Here is a 16,122-nt window from a genome sequence, read left to right as displayed (position 1 = left end):
AACAACGGGCTCACAGTCTAGAAGGGGGAGACAGACAACAAAACAAAACATGTAGACAGGTGTCAAAATCGTCAGAACAAATAGAATTAAAGCAATATGCACATCATTAACAAAATAAATAGTAAATTTGTACAAGTAAAATAGAGTAATAAATCTGTACAAGTACATATGCAGGTGCTGAGGGGAGGGGAAGAAGTTAGGCCCTGGGGATGGGGAGGAGGAGAGGAAAAAGGGGGCTCAGTCTGGGAAGGCCTCCTGGAGGAGGTGAGCTCCCCTAGCCCTTTACTGATCTCATACCACTAACCCACAGCGCTGGATCACCTCCAAGCTCCACTTTCTTCTCTCCTGTGCATGAGCCACAGACAATCTGGCATAAACCCAGATATCAGGTCGACATCATCCACCTCAATATCATTCTTGCCTATTTTAACTCTGCCTCCTCCTCTCCCTGACAACATTATTTCTCCATCCTTTTTGACTCCCATACCCATTACCCTCAGCAGTTATTTTTAGATGTTAAACTCCTTCCTCAAACCCCATGATTCCCCTTCTTGTCTCATTCCTTGCCCTTAATGACCTGGCCACCTACTTTATTGAGAAAATTGAAACCATCAAGCGTGATCTCCCTAAAATCTCCCCTGCTCCTCTCCAATCTCTCCTTACCCCGTCCCTTCTTCAAGTCTCCCATCTTTCCCAGCATTATCTCAAGAGATCTCCTGCCTCCACTTACCCTCTCTGCCTGCACCTCTGACCCCATCCCAGACTGAACACCCCTTTCCCTCTCTTCCTCCCCATCCCCCCCGCCACCTCCTTCCCCTCCCCACTGCACCTGCATGTTTGTACAGATTTATTACTCTATTTATTTTACTTGTACATATTTACTATTCTATTTATTTTGTTAATAATGTGCATCTAGCTTTATTCCATTTATTCTGATGACTTGACACCTGTCCACATGTGTTGTTTTGGCTGTCTCCCCTTCTAGACTGTGAGCCAGTTGTTGGGTAGGGTCCGTCTCTATATGTTGCCGACCTGTACTTCCCAAGCGCTTGTACAGTGTCCTGCACACATTAAGTGCTCAATAAATATGATTGAATGAATGAATCCCTTCATACTTATCAAAGCACTTGTCCCCTCCCTTCTTTCCTCCCTGACTGCCACTTTCAACTGTTTACTCTCCAAAGCCTTTTTCCCCACTGCTTTCAAACATGTTCATGTATCCCCTATCCTAAAAAAAACCCTCCCTGGAAGTCACGGCTCCCTCCAGTTATTTACCCATCTCCCTCCTATCATTCCTCTCCTAACTCCTTGAGCGAGTTGTCTATGCTGCCATCTCCAGTTCTCCTTGAACCTCATTCCAATCTGGGTTTCTACCCCCATCACTCCACAGAAACCACCCTCTCAAAGGTCACAAATGATCTCCTTGCCCAATCCAATGGCTTCTATTCCATCCTAATTCTTCTCGACCTCTATCAACCCCTTCTCCTGGAAGCAGTGTGGCCTAGTAGAAAGAGCATGGGCTGGGAGTCAGAGGACCTGGGTTCTAAACCCAGCAGTGCAAATTGCTTGCTGCATGACCTTGGGCAAGTCCCTTCACTTCTCTGTGCCTCAGTTTCCTCAATTGTAAAATGGGGATACCTGTTCTCACTCCTTTTTTAAACTGTGAACCCCATGCAGTCTAATTAACTTGTACCTACCCTAGGGCTTAGAACAGTTTTTGAACAGCCTTTGACACATAGTAAGCGCTTAATAATTACCATTAAAAATAACAAAAAACATTATCCAACCTTGGCTTCACTGACACTGTCCTCTCCTAAATCTACTTTTATCTCTCTGGCTGCTCCTTCTCACTTTAGCAGGCTACTCATGTGCTTCCCACCCCTTAACTTTGGGAGTCTCTCAAGTCCGAGTTCCGAGTCCCCTTCTATTCTCCCTCTATACCAACTCACTTAGAGAACTCATTTTCTCCCATGGCTTCAACTAGCATCTCTATGTGGATTATTCCCAAATCCACATCTCTAGCCCTGATCTCTCTCCTTTTTCAGTCTCATATTTCCTAGAGGACATCTCTACTTGGATGTCCCACAGATACCTCAAACCTAACATTATACTCACCCAGAACTTAGTATAGTCAAACCTGCCCTCCCACTTGAGTTTTCCCATCACTGAAGAGAATACCACCATCTTCCCTGCCTCACAAGCCTGTAACCTTGGTGTTTTCCTCAATTAATCGCTTTCATTTCAACCCTCATATTCAATCTGTCACTAGATCACGTCAGTTCAACCTTTACAACATCACTAAAATCTGTCCTTTCCTCTCTATTCAAACTGCTACCATGCCGATCCAAGCACTTATCATACCCTGCCTTGATTATTGCTGACCCCTGCCTGTCTTTTCCCTACTCCAGTCCATACTTCACACTGCTGCCTGGATCATTTTTCTACAAAACGTCCAGCCCTTGTTTCCCCACTCCTCAAGACCCTCCAGTGGTTGCCCATCCACCTTCGCATCAAACAGAAACTCCTTTCCATCAGCTTTCCATCCACGCTGGGAAGCAGCATGGCTCAATGGAAAGAACAAAGGCTTGGGAGTCAGAGGTCATGGGTTCAAATCCCGGCTCCGCCGATTGTCAGCTGTGTGACTTTGGGCAAGTCACTTCACTTCTCTGGGCCTCAGTTCCCTCATCTGTAAAAGGGGGATGAAGACAGTGAGCCCCAGGTGGGACAATCTGATCACCTCGTAACCCCCCAGTGCTTAGAATAGTGCTTTGCACATAGTAAGAGCTTAACAAATGCCATCATTTATAGTGCTCTGACTCAGTAAATGCTCAATAAATATGATTGATTGACTGATGTCCAAAACAGAACCACTTATCTTCCCACCCCAAACCTGCCCTCCCACTTAAGCCTTCCCATCACTGAAGAGAATACCACCATCTTCCCTGCCTCACAAGCCTGTAACCTTGGTGTTTTCCTCAATTAATCTCTTTCATTTCAACCCTCATATTCAATCTGTCACCAGATCATGTCAGTTCAACCTTTACAACATCATGAAAATTTGCCCTTTCCTCTCCATCCAAACTGCTACCACACCGATCCAAGCACTTGTCATATCCTGCCTTGATTATTGCTGACCCCTGCCTGTCTCTTCCCTACTCCAGTCCATACTTCACTCTGCTGTCTGGATCATTTTTCTACAAAACATTAAGCCCTTGTTTCCCCACTCCTCAAGACCCTCCAGTGGTTGCCCATCCACCTTCGCATCAAGCAGGAACTCCTTTCCATCAGCTTTTAAGCAATCACCTTGCTCTCTCCTACCTTTCCTCTGTTCTCCTGTGACAACCAAGCCGGCCTTTGCTCCTCTAATGCCAACTTATTCACTGTACCTTGATCTTGCTGCCGACCTCTCACCTACATCCTGCCTCTGGCCTAGAATGCCCTCCCACTTCTCATCTAGCGGAGGATTACTCTCCCCATCTTCAAAGACTTATTAAAAGCACATTTCCTCCAAGAGGCCATTCCCAACTAAGCCCTCATTTCCTTTTAATAACAAATAATAATGATGGTATTTGTTAAGCGCTTACTATGTGCCAAGAACTGTTCTAGGAGCTGGGGGTATGCAAGGTAATCAGGTTGTCCCACGTGGGTCTCACAGTCTTAATCCCCATTTTTCAGATGAGGGAACTGAGGCACAGAGAAGTTAAGTGGCTTGCTCAAAGTTGGACGGCAAACAAGTGGCAGAGCCGGGATTAGAACCCATGACCTCTGACTCCCAAGCCCGGGCACTTTCCACTGAGTGATGCTGCTTCTGAGCCATGCATGCTCTTCTCCCCACACTTTTTGTGCTGCCCATGCACTTGGATTTCTTCCCTTGATTTACCCTTCCATCAGCCCTGCAGCACTTATGTATTTATATTAATGTTTCTTTCTACCTCTAGACTGTAAGCTCCCTGTGGGCAAGGAACAGGTCTACCAACTCTGTTATGTTTTTCTCTCCCAACCCCTTTGTACGGTGCTCTGCACATGATTTCTAAATAAATTATTAGATGCACAGTGGTTTAAAATTTCAAGATTATATTACAAAAGTCAATCAATTGATGGGATTTGAGTGCTTACTGTGTGCAGGTGTGTGCAGCACTTGAGAATATATAATATGGCAGTAAAAATAATAATGATTATGCTATTTAAGTGTTTACTATGTGCCAGGCACTATATTAAGTGCTGGGGTGGAACCAAGCAAATTAGGTTGGGCACAGTTCCTGTCCCATGTGGGAGGCTCAGTCTCAATTCCCATTTTAAAGGTAAGTTACCTGAGGCCCAGAGAAGTGAAGTTACTTGCCCAAGGTCACACAGCAGACAAGTAGTGGAACCGGGATTAGAACCCATGACCTTCTGACTCCCACCATGCCATGCTGCTTCTCACAATAGTTAAGCATGATCCCTGACAACAAAAGAGCTTGCAGTTTAGAGGGAGAGATAGGGATAAAAGTAAATTACAGATGGATACTTAATAAATGCTTGGGAGAAGCAGCATGGTGTAGTGGATAGAGCACAGGCCTGGGAGTTGGAAGGTCATGGGTTCTAGTCCTGGCCCCACCACTTGTCTGCCATGTAGGCTTGGGCAAGTCACTTCCTTGTGCCTCAGTTACCTTATCTGCAAAATGGGCATTGAGACTGTGAGCCCCACATGAGACAGGAACTATGTCCAATCTAATTTGCTTGTACCACCCCCAGTGCTTAATACAATGCCTATTAAGCACATAGTAAGTGCTTAAATACCACAGTTAAGTGGGGGTTAAAATCAAAATGCCTAAGGTTTACAGATGAAAGTGTATAGGTGATGCAGAATGCAGGACTAATAAGGGAAAGTGACACAAAAGGGAAGGCAAAGAAGGAAACTGAGAGCGTAATCAAGGAAGTCCTCTCATAGGAGATGTGATTTGAGTAGGACTTTGAAGGTACGGGAGTGGCTTTCTGTAGGATATGAATGGAGAAGGAGTTCCAGGCAAGAGGGAAGATGTGGGCAAGGGGTTGGTGGCAAGAAAGAACAAGTCAAAATACAGAGAGTGGATAGGCATTAGAGGAGCAAAGTGCCCGGGCTGGGTTGTAATAGGAAATCAGCAAGGTAAGGTAGGAGGTGGAAAGCTGATTGAGTGCTTTGAACCTTATGGTCAGGAGTTGCTGTTTGATGTGGAGTGGTTGATGGGCAACCCTTGGAGGTTTTTGAGGATTGAGAAGATGTATACAGAATGCTTTGGTAGAAAAATGATCCAGGCAGCAGAGTGAAGTAAAGACATGAGTGGGGAGAAACAGGAGATAGGGAGATGAGCGAGAAGGGTTAGGCAGGAGTCAAGGTAGGCCATTAGAGCTCAGATCAGTGTGGTGGCTGTTCGGATGGAGAGGAAAGGGAAGATTCTCGAGACGTTGTGAAGGTAGAACTAACAGGATTTAGTGCCAGGGTAAATATGCGAGTTTAATAAAAGAGATGAGGGGAGGCCAATGCCAACCATACAAGCTTGTGAGATAGGGAGGATTGTAGCATTGTCTACATTTATGGGAGAGTTCGGAAGAGGACAGGATATGGGTGGGAAGACAAGAAGCCCAGTCATCCCCGGAGCTCTTTCTCTGATCCTTCTAGAACAGACAATGCTAAATGTGGCTGCTTTTCACTGGAACATCACAGATTCCTAAGGCTTCCAGAATAGCACTCCGGGACGGTTGTGACAATATTCCATAGAAGGAAAAACTGAACACAATTATAACAATGTCACAATACTGAAAAAACTCATTGCTATATATGTCCCCACCCAATGTAAAATGGTTTCTGAAAGAATTCAATTTGTGTATAAAAGTTTGTAATTTAAATCACCTTTTTTCCAGTGAGACATCACACATTCAGCGTAAACACAACCGGCACACTGCTTCCCTGAAACGCTTTCAAAGCCAGTGTTACGTCACCAAGGTCAGTATATTAACTGTATTTATCAACTAAGAGTTACTTTGTAACTTCACCCAAATTTATATGCTTAAATAAGTAAATCTGTAACGCAGGCAACATTTCACTTAGGTTTAACCTACAAATATATATTTCAAAATGAATATGAAAGTTAAAAATTGTAAAGTTGCAGGGAAATAGCATAGTTTAAGAAATGAATATGTTTTGTAAGAAGTACAACACTTGATCACATTCACATAACCAAAATTATGCTAGGCTCCCCAGACCTCATTAAATAAACACTGAGGCATACCAACCAACAGCCACTTCATGGAAGTTATGGATTTATTTACACCTGTGTGTGTCAAGGTAAAAATCAATGGTACAGTTATTTATTTTTCTAATAAAATCTAGCTGTATATCCTATTGGGATGTAACCACCTAATGGGCATGGCCTTTGGGTTCTTTGGTTTTGCTTTTTTTTTTTTGTACTTCCTCAAGCACAGTTCATTACGTCCAATGGATGCACAGAATAATTAACATTACTACAATTGCAACTAGTACACACTTGCATCATCCCAGAGAGACAAGTGAAAGAGCTGGGATTAGAACCCAGGTCTCCTGATGAGCAATCCTCTGTTCTTTCCACTAACTCCATGCTGCTTCATAAACCTAACTCTATTTAATCTATCTCTGCCAGAATTGTCAGGAAATGCTACATAGTTACTGTGCATAGACCATCTCTCCCCTTCTAGACTGTAAGCTCATCATGGGCAGGGAATACGTCTGTTCATTATTTTGTACCCTCCCAAGAATTTAGTGCAGTATTCTGCAAACATAAGTGCTCAAAAATATGATTCAGTGACTATAGAGGGTTAAATGGCTGGGATTGTATCTTCCAACTCTATTATAGTTCACTCATCCAAGTGCTCAGGACAGTGTTTTGCATACAGTAAGTGCTCAATACATAATGTTGATTGATAAAACCAGAGAATAGCATCCACAGGTGAAGATGTGAAGGAGCACTGCAGTTGTATACTCCATCAACTCTACTATGGTCAGCTGCTCCTTTACTTCCATAATGTCCGCATTGCTAGGAAGATATCAATTCTTCATTCAGACCAGATAGAGGTCCAGATTCATATAAAATGGGAGGAGTTAGAGGTGGTTCTCTTCTCTCTCCCATCCTGCAGGAGATGCATCATTACAATTTCTGGAGCTTCAAGAGAAGAAGTCTGATGCATTTCTTTTTAGGAGTTACCATCCTTTTGAACTCGCATTCTAATCGTAACTTGACCTACAAGTGGAAGAATAGTTGGGTGTTTCTTAAGAACTGCCCTCCATGTGTAGAATTCATTTTCCATATAAGTTCAATGTTAGAAGTCCAGCAGATAATCTTTGCACCATAGCTTCTCTCTCAATAATTGGACCCTCTTATCTATGGCATTTGTTCTTGTTTCCTTCTTAATAATGTGCCTGAAGTCCTTGGAGAAAGTGGATCTTGTTCAAATAAATAATTCAAGGGTTGGAAAAAAAGTCAATAGAAAAAGAGCAATAAGGGGAACAAAAAACTTGGTAATTTGTGCTTTGTCACACAGGGAGTATGCTGGCTGCATAAGCATTTCAGCTAGCTTTTGTCCTCTGATGACTTGAAATCGCCGTTTAAAAACCAAACACTTCTATTTCTGTTTTTTCTAGGAATCTGTCGATTCATACCCAACAAAGTTCAAATATTTCCACTGCCCCACAGATCTGGTAATGCAGAATGTGTCAGCAATAGTCTGATGGGAATTGTAGAAATATTTCATTTTTTCTGGGGGAAAGAAATAAACTGACAAGTTTATTTCTGGTCTCAGTAATGATAACAATCTTAGAAGACAGAGAGAACAACAAACTTCAGTTCTCAGTAATCTTTAGGACAAAAAATGTGTTTGTTAGCATAACACCAACAAGAATATTTTCTGGAACTTGCCATGGCTTATGGAAGTTAATGTGTATTTTAGCAGTTACTGTTGTTATTGTGGTTCCAGTGATTATGTATACAGTTGAATTCCTCAGAAGCAGGAGGCCTTTGAATAATGTTAAAGAGATGAATAGGCTTTAACTGTGCTTTTAGGGGCTCATATATACTTACTGCTACAGTGTGTGTGTATATATGTAAGTAGATATATGCCTCAATGAGGTAACAGAATTTTATTTTATGGTAGAAAAATACAGCTTTATTAGTGGGACTTCTGAGGGGTGGAAAAATGAACTTGCATTGTAAAATCACAATTATGTGGACATTTTCTCAATATTCATTCTGATTTATAATATTAATATCGGACAACATTATATATCACACAGTAGACAGGTGGAGGAGCTGGGATTAAAACCCAGGTCCTGTGTCTCACAGGCCTGGGCTCTTTCCAGTCAGTCAGTCGTATTTATTGAGCACTTACTGTGCAGAACAAGTGAATGCTGAACTGACAGGAATTATTGATAGAGTGAATATGTGGGTTGAAAGAGAGAGGTGAGGCAAAGATAACATCAAGGTTACAGGCTTGTGAGAGGGGAAGCATGGTGGTGCTTGTCTACAGTGAGGGGAAAATCGGGGAGAGGACAGGGTTTGGGTGGGAAGATAAGGAGTTCTGTTTTGGACAAATTAAGTTTGAGGTGTTGGCGGGGCATCCAAGTAGACATGTGTTTTGTACCATTTGCATTGCTCTCCTCTTTGGCTTCTACCTCTTGTGAACTGGGTAACTTGGGTCCTCTTCTTTGAATTAAATAGAGAGCTCTTCAGGGGCAGGGAACCATGTTTCTCAATAATAATAATAATGATGACATTTGTTAAGCGCTTACTATGTGCGAAGCACTGTTCTAAGCACTGGGGGGATACAAGGTGATCAGGTTGTCCCACGTGGGGCTCGCAGTCTTAATCCCCCTTTTACAGATGAGGTAAGTGAGGCTCAGAGAAGTTAAGTGACTTGCCCAAGGCCACACAGCAGACATGTGGCGGACTGCGATTCGAACCCATGACCTCTGACTCCCAAGCCTGTGCTCTTTCCACTGAGCCACGCTGTTTCCTAAGTGTCTGGTACAGTGCTTTTCTTACTATTAATGTGGTATATGATGATTAATATGAACAATAACCCCACATTTTAGAAACTTAATTCTTACCTAAAGTCTGAAATCCTCTTTCAAATAATAAGGATAATGATGGTATTCATTAAGCACTCACCCTATGTCAAACACTGTACTAACTGCAAGGGTTGATAGAAGATAATCAGATCAGACATAATCATGTCCCGCCTAAGATTCACAAATTAAAAGGATGGGAGAGCAGACAGTTTATCCCATTTTACAGATGAGATGTTGAAGCAGCATGCCAAGTGCAGAGAGATAAATAAGAGAACATACATAGAGAAGCAGCATGGCTTAGTGACTAGAGCCCGTGCCTGAGAGTCAGGTCATGAGTTCTAATTCTGGCTCTGCCACCTGTCTACTGTGTGACCGTAGGCAACTCACTTAGTTTCTTTGGGTCTCAGTTACTTCATCTGTAAAATGGGGATTGAATATGAGCCCCTTGTGGGATGGGGAATGTGTCCAACCTGATTAACTTGTATCTACCCCACGCTCAGTGGAAAGAGCCCAGGCTTGGGAGTCAGAGGTCATGGGTTCTAATCCCGGCTCCACCACTTGTCAGCTGTGTGACTTTGGGCAAGGCCCTTAACTTCTCTGAGCCTCAGTTACCTCATCTGTAAAATGGGGATTAAGACTGTGAGCCCCACGTGGGATAACCTAATGCCTTGTAGCCCCCCCCAGCACTTAGAACAGTGCTTTGCACATAGTAAGTGCTTAACAAATGCCATCTCATCATTATTATTATTATTATTACTTAGAATAGTGCTCGGCACATAGTGAGCGCTTAATAAGTACCATCATTATTATTATTTAAGATGAGCGAATCAAAGTTCCTATCCCACATCAGGACTCACAATCTGGTGGGAGAGGGCAAACGATTGAAAGAAATCCATTTGTGACAACAAATTAGAGCATTTAAAACACAAGAATCAAAAATCATGGATAAAGATAGGAGATGGAGTTACGGATGCTCTCCCCGACCCTAGGCCACATGCGGTCTTTGGTTCCAAACCCCCACGTCCTCCCCAGTGTTCTAACACTTGTGAAAGTTTAGTAACACCCTTGCTCCCCGCACACACCCAGCTCCCTCGGGGATGGAGTCTGAGTTCCTGCAGTGTTAGATAGGACTGAGAAGGAGACTTTGGGCTTTGGTGACTCCCAGGAGACCCAGAATTTGCAGAGGCCCAGTTACCCAGACGTGGGTTTAGATTTGCCCTCCCCTGCCCACACAGAGCCCCTGGAGACTGTTCTCCTGAGTGTTGGATGGGAGAGGAAAGGCAGGAGTACCCCTCAGGAGATGGAAGCCCAGTCCCAGGTTTTTACTACATTCTTGGTTCACATGCTGTTGTCAGTAAAGAGGAAATCATAGAAAACTGGACACAGAGTGTACAAGAATTTAAAAAGTCAATCATCTGACATAAATCAACAGGCTACGAAAAGAATCAAATTGACTTCCAGACTCCTGTCCAAGAGCCCCAACCACTGTCACTCCCTTAGCTTTACGCTGAAATGACTGCTCAGATGGTTATTAAATCGACTATCGCATTTTCATAGAAATCACCCCAAATGGGGACACAAACTCTTGCCACTAAAACTCTGGTGTCCTCGGGTGGGAAGAGGATTGACAGGTGGTTGTGGCATCCCTAATCCTAATCCAACACTAAAGCCATTGAAATTTTGGGTAATTTCTCCCAGAAGACAGCCTGGTTGGCCAGAAGTGGTGAGGTGCTAGAGACCACCCCATCCAGATACTGACTAATTTACATTTTCCGTATTAGTTCCACATTTAATTGTGGATATTTTTGAATTGTTGAGTTCCAATTCTTTTTTTTTAATTACTGGATGTTTTGTTGGTGTTCTATGCAACTTTTCTCCCCCCACACTTAGATTATGAGTTCTCCGTGGGTCATCATCATCATGAAATTACTCCCCTACTTAGTACAGTGCATTGTAGACAGAATGCACGTGATGATAACAATGATTACTATAGCGACAGTTTCTTCATCGGTTAACTGGGGATTAAATACGTGTTATCCCTCTTGGACTGTGAATGCTTTGGTATAGTGCTTTGCATACAGTAAGCATGTAACAAACACCATAATTACTATTATTGTTATTATTATTATCAGACCTAAAAGACAACCATGCCTAATTTTTATGGTATTTGTTAAGCACTTACTATGTGTCAAGCACTGTTCTAAGCACTGGGGAAGATAAAAGTTAATTAGGTTGGACACAGTCCCTGTCCCACATGGGGCTCACAGTCCAAGTAGGAAGGAGAAAAGGAGAACTGAGGCTCAGAAAACTTAAGTGACTTACCCAAGGTCATGCAACAAGCACTTGACAGAGCCAGAATTAGAACTCAGGTCTTGTCTGTTTGCTTGTATTGATGTCTGTCTTCCCCGCTCTAGATTGTGAGCTCACTGTGAGCAGGGATGATCTCTCTTTATTAATGTATTGTACTTTCCCAAGTGTCTAGTACAGTGTTCTGGACACAGCACTCAAAAAATATGATTGAATGAATGAATGACTCCTAAACCTGTGTCTTCCCACTAGACCATCCTGCTTCTAACTATACCATCAATAAGGGCATAAGCTGCATAAACAGAACCTGACCTCTAAGCAACTCCTTGACTTCCATATGTCAGAGGACAATGGCCAGCCTGTGTTCAGTAAGCAGCAATGAAAGCTGTAATAAATACCAAATTGTCAACAGAAGCAATACTGAGACAGGTGAACGATGTAATAACTAAATCTTAATTCCATATTCTTTTCTCTTAGAAGCAGCATGGCATACTGGATAGGGCAGGGACCGTCTCTATATGTTGCCAATTTGTGCTTCCCAAGCGCTTAGTACAGTGCTCTGCACACAGTAAGCACTCAATAAATACGATTGATTGATTGATTGGATAGAGCACAGGCCTGGAAGTCAAAAAGCCATGGGTTCTATTCCCTACTCCTCCACTTGTCTGCTGGGTGACCTTGGGCAAGTCACTTCACCTCTCTGTTCCTCATTTACCTCATCGGTAAAATGGGGAGTGAGACTGTGAGCCCCATGTAGGTTAGGGATTGTAGCCAAACCTCTCTGCTTGTATTCACTCCAGCGCTTAGTACAGTGCCTAGCACATAGTAAGTGCTTAATACCGCAAAAATTATTAGTAAAACATTTTTCTCTCTTTCATGTATTACCTTAACCCTTAATAGCATCTTGGAATAGGTGCTAGACATAGTTCAATTCTTCCATTAAAGGCAAGCAAAAATGGCTGTGGCTGGGTAAATTGTGTGAGGCTTTTGCTCTGCTGAACTAAATTAAATTTATTTTCAGATTATATCAAATTGTCCCTTGATAGCCCCAAAATGGAACACACAAAGATGCATTTTTCCCAAGCAATTGCTAAACAGTAAACTAAAGATTCCCTGGTGCCACTTTACAGCCCGCCAAGTACTTTCAATTATGCAGCTCGGTTGTAACAGTCTGTTCTCATTAACCCCAAAATCCATGCCTCAAGAATTCTCAAAATAACCTTGCTTTTTTCCAGCATTCACCTATATTGACTTGGACATCTAAAAAACTTTCTAATTAAACCTTCAGGCCCTAGCTTCTGTATTTCAAATTCCTCAAAAGTAAGAATAAAAGTGTGGCATAGTGGAAAGACTGTGGGTCTGAGAACCAGAGGATCTGAGTTCTAATCCCAGGTCTGCCATATATCTGTTGTGTGACCTTAGGCAAGTCCATTAACTTACTTGTGCCTCAGTTCCCTCATCTGCAAAATGGGATTCAATCCCTGTTCTCCCTCCTACTTTGACAGTGAGCCCTATGTGGGACCTGATTATCTTGTAGCGTGGCTCAGTGGAAAGAGCATGGGCTTTGGAGTCAGAGGTCATGGGTTCAAATCCAGGCTCCGCCAATTGTCAGCTGAGTGACTTTGGGCAAGTCACTTCACTTCTCTGTGCCTCAGTTCCCTCATCTGTAAAATGGGGATTAAGACTGTGAGCCCCACGTGGGAAAACCTGATCACCTTGTAACCTCCCCAGTGCTTAGAACAGTGCTTTGCACATAGTAAGCACTTAATAAATGCCATCATCATTATTATTATTATTGTATCTACCCCAGTACTTAGTACAATCCTTAACGAATATCACAATTATTAGTAATAAAAAAATGAAGGCATGCTCTACATTCACTTAGCTCTGAATACACGTTAATTATGAATCTGTTTCATGAACTGATCCAAAAGGAGCTGTGTGTTTTGAATAGATTTCCATTGAATCTAAAAACAAAATGCAGAATTTGAAGCTGTATACAATAATAATGTACTTTATGGAACTCTTACTCAAGATTCGGAATCATGTCCCAAGTTCATACCCTCTAAACTTAGCCAAAAATGGATTTTTGCCCTGTTCTATGGATAAAAGTGAGACAGATCTGTATTTACTGCTATAAGTTTGAAATAGTATTCATTACATTTGTGTTCTAAATTTAAAGTGGGGTGATAAGACATTATATAAGCAGACTGAAACTTTCCAAACTCTAAGGTACTGCAACGTGATGCTTGAAAGCACATCACGATAGCAGACTAAATTGAGCAGTCTGTTCAATAAAGGTAGCCACCTTGAGCACAGCCATGCCTGTCTGATCTCATTACATTACCAATTTATAGCACATGTACCATTTTTAAACTACAGAAATATTAAGTTTCTGTACAACAGCTTGCAAGTCTCCAATGGATACCTCCTCATTCATTCCCAGAATCAATATGCGGTATCTCCCTAATCCTCTTTGTAGAGAACTACTAAAAACACAAACTATTTTTCAGAGAATTGATTCTAGTGGGAGATGGAGCCTCTGACATTTTAATGTAAGACAAATTAAATTATTTCACTCTCAACCTACTTGCTTTCTCATTGCCCATGGGAATTCCCTTTCCACCATCTCTTAAACCCTTTATGTTAACATATTTCTCCTTTCACAAAGGTCCCTTAGTGCAATAATTCTACTTGCCTGTATTTCCCTAAAGCACTGGAGAAATTTAAGAGTAAACAAAAAGTATGTCTTTTATGGTCTTGATTTTGATTTTGAAAAAGAAATATCAGATGAGTACAAAATGCCAGGGAGGGAATCAGAGCAGTAATAATTGTAGTACTTAAAAGAGTTTACTGGGTGCCAGGAACTGTACTGAGCCCATGGGTGGATACAAGCAGAGTTGATCACAGTCCCTGTCCCACATGGGGCTTCCAGTCTCAATCCCCATTTTACAGATGAGATAACTGAGTCACAGAGAAGTGAAGTGACATGCCCAAGGCCTCACAGCAGGTAAGTAGCAGAGCTGGGATTAGAACCCACAACCTTCTGACTCACAGGCCTCAGCTCTATCCACTATGCCATTTGATTACCTGAGGAACCCCTGCTGGTATTCTCTATAATCCACTGAAATCACTCAGACATGTATTCAAATAGTGTAAGTGCTATCTCTCTTTATTACTATTAATCAAAAATCAATGGTATTTATTGGTAAAGACCCATTTGAGCTTACAAACGCCTTCCCATTTAATGTTATAATTTTTCCACTTGTGACATTCCTAGAGGGTTCCAATGGAAGTGGATTAAATATTTTATTTTTTTCAAGATAACAAACTATGATTTTTAAAATATCCTTTCTATAGATTGCTGATCAGGACCCAAAGTGAATTCGCAGAGAGGCCAAATGCCCACTGTTTCAAATGTAGGGGGCCTCAAATAAATTTCTAGTATGTCAAGCATTTTTCATGGAGAGCACACTTGTAACTCATGCAGAAAGGCTTTTTACCCAGCAAATATTTTTGAATCACTCAAAGATAATAACAAACAATTCTTCTCCATGGAGAGTTGTGTTTGAAAGAGTTGCTAGATATCACTTTTGGACATAATAATAATAATAATAATAATAATAATAATAATGGCATTTATTAAGCGCTTACTATGTGCAAAGCACTGTACTAAGCACTGATGAGAAAGTAAAAGCAATTCAAGAAACAAACAGATCTTGTATGGCTGTGTGACATAGCCTTAAGAATGCAGAAGATAGTTATAGGACAATAATAATAATAATAATGATAATAATAATGATGATGTTATTTGTTAAGTGCTTACTGTGTGCCAAGCACTGTTCTAACCACTGAAGGAGATACAAGGTAATTAGGTTGTCTCACGTGGGGCTCACAGTTTTAATCCCCATTTTCCAGATGAGGTAACTGAGGCACAGGGAAGTTAAGTGACTTGCCCAAGGTCACACAGCTGACAAGTGGTGGAGTGGGATTAGAACCCATGACCTTCTGATTCCCAGGCCCATGCTCTATCCACTACATCACGCTGCTTCCAATGGTGAGGAGTTTCTGTTTGATGTGGAGGTAGATGATCTTGCTTCTTGAGGAAGAATGTTTTTTGAAGGAAATGATCCAGGAAAATGGTTCCAGTACAGACTAGAGAGGGTAGAGACAGGAAGCAGGGAGGTCAGCAGGGAGGCTGATAATCAAGGTGGGCCCGGGAGTCAGAAGGTCATGAGTTCAAATCTTGACTCCACCAATCAATCAATCAATCATATTTATTGAGTGCTTACTGTGTGCAGAGCACTGTACTAAGTGCTTGGGAAGTACAAGTTGGCAGCATACAGAGACGGTCCCTACCCAACAGTGGGCTCACCACTTATCTGCTGTGTGACCTTGGGCAAATCACTTCTCTGTGACTTAATGGGAATTAAGAGTGTGAGTCCCATGCAGAACAGGAACTGTGTCCAACCCGATTTGCTTGTATTCAGCCTAGCGCTCAGTACAGTGCCTGGCACATAGTAAGCACTTAACAAATACCACGATTATAGAAGCGGCATGGCATAGTGAATACAGCATGGACCCGAAGTCAGAAAGTCATGGGTTCTAATCCCAGCTCTGCCACTTGTCTGATGTGTGACCTTGGGCAAGTCATTTCACTTCTCTGTGCCTCACTTACCTCATCTGGAAAATGGGGATTAAGACTGTGATCCCAATTTGGGACAAGGACTGTGTCCAACCCAATTTGCTTGTGTTTTCCT

At 42.1% G+C, this 16,122-nt stretch overlaps 1 long non-coding RNA gene across 1 annotated transcript in view; it reads left to right on the top strand.

Moving 5' to 3' along the window:
• The window catches only part of LOC119928058, a 158,376-nt gene that overhangs the window by 685 nt on the left and 141,569 nt on the right, over nucleotides 1–16,122 (top strand). Inside the window, exons 2-3 of the long non-coding RNA XR_005451067.1 lie at nucleotides 5,881–5,962; nucleotides 7,634–7,690. This is a non-coding gene — a long non-coding RNA (uncharacterized LOC119928058). The remainder of the gene's footprint in view (nucleotides 1–5,880; nucleotides 5,963–7,633; nucleotides 7,691–16,122) is intronic.

Source organism: Tachyglossus aculeatus, chromosome 1, assembly GCF_015852505.1.
Source record: "Tachyglossus aculeatus isolate mTacAcu1 chromosome 1, mTacAcu1.pri, whole genome shotgun sequence".
In the NCBI taxonomy this organism is placed as follows: Eukaryota; Metazoa; Chordata; class Mammalia; order Monotremata; family Tachyglossidae; genus Tachyglossus; species Tachyglossus aculeatus.
This window is presented reverse-complemented; position numbering and strand designations above follow the sequence as displayed.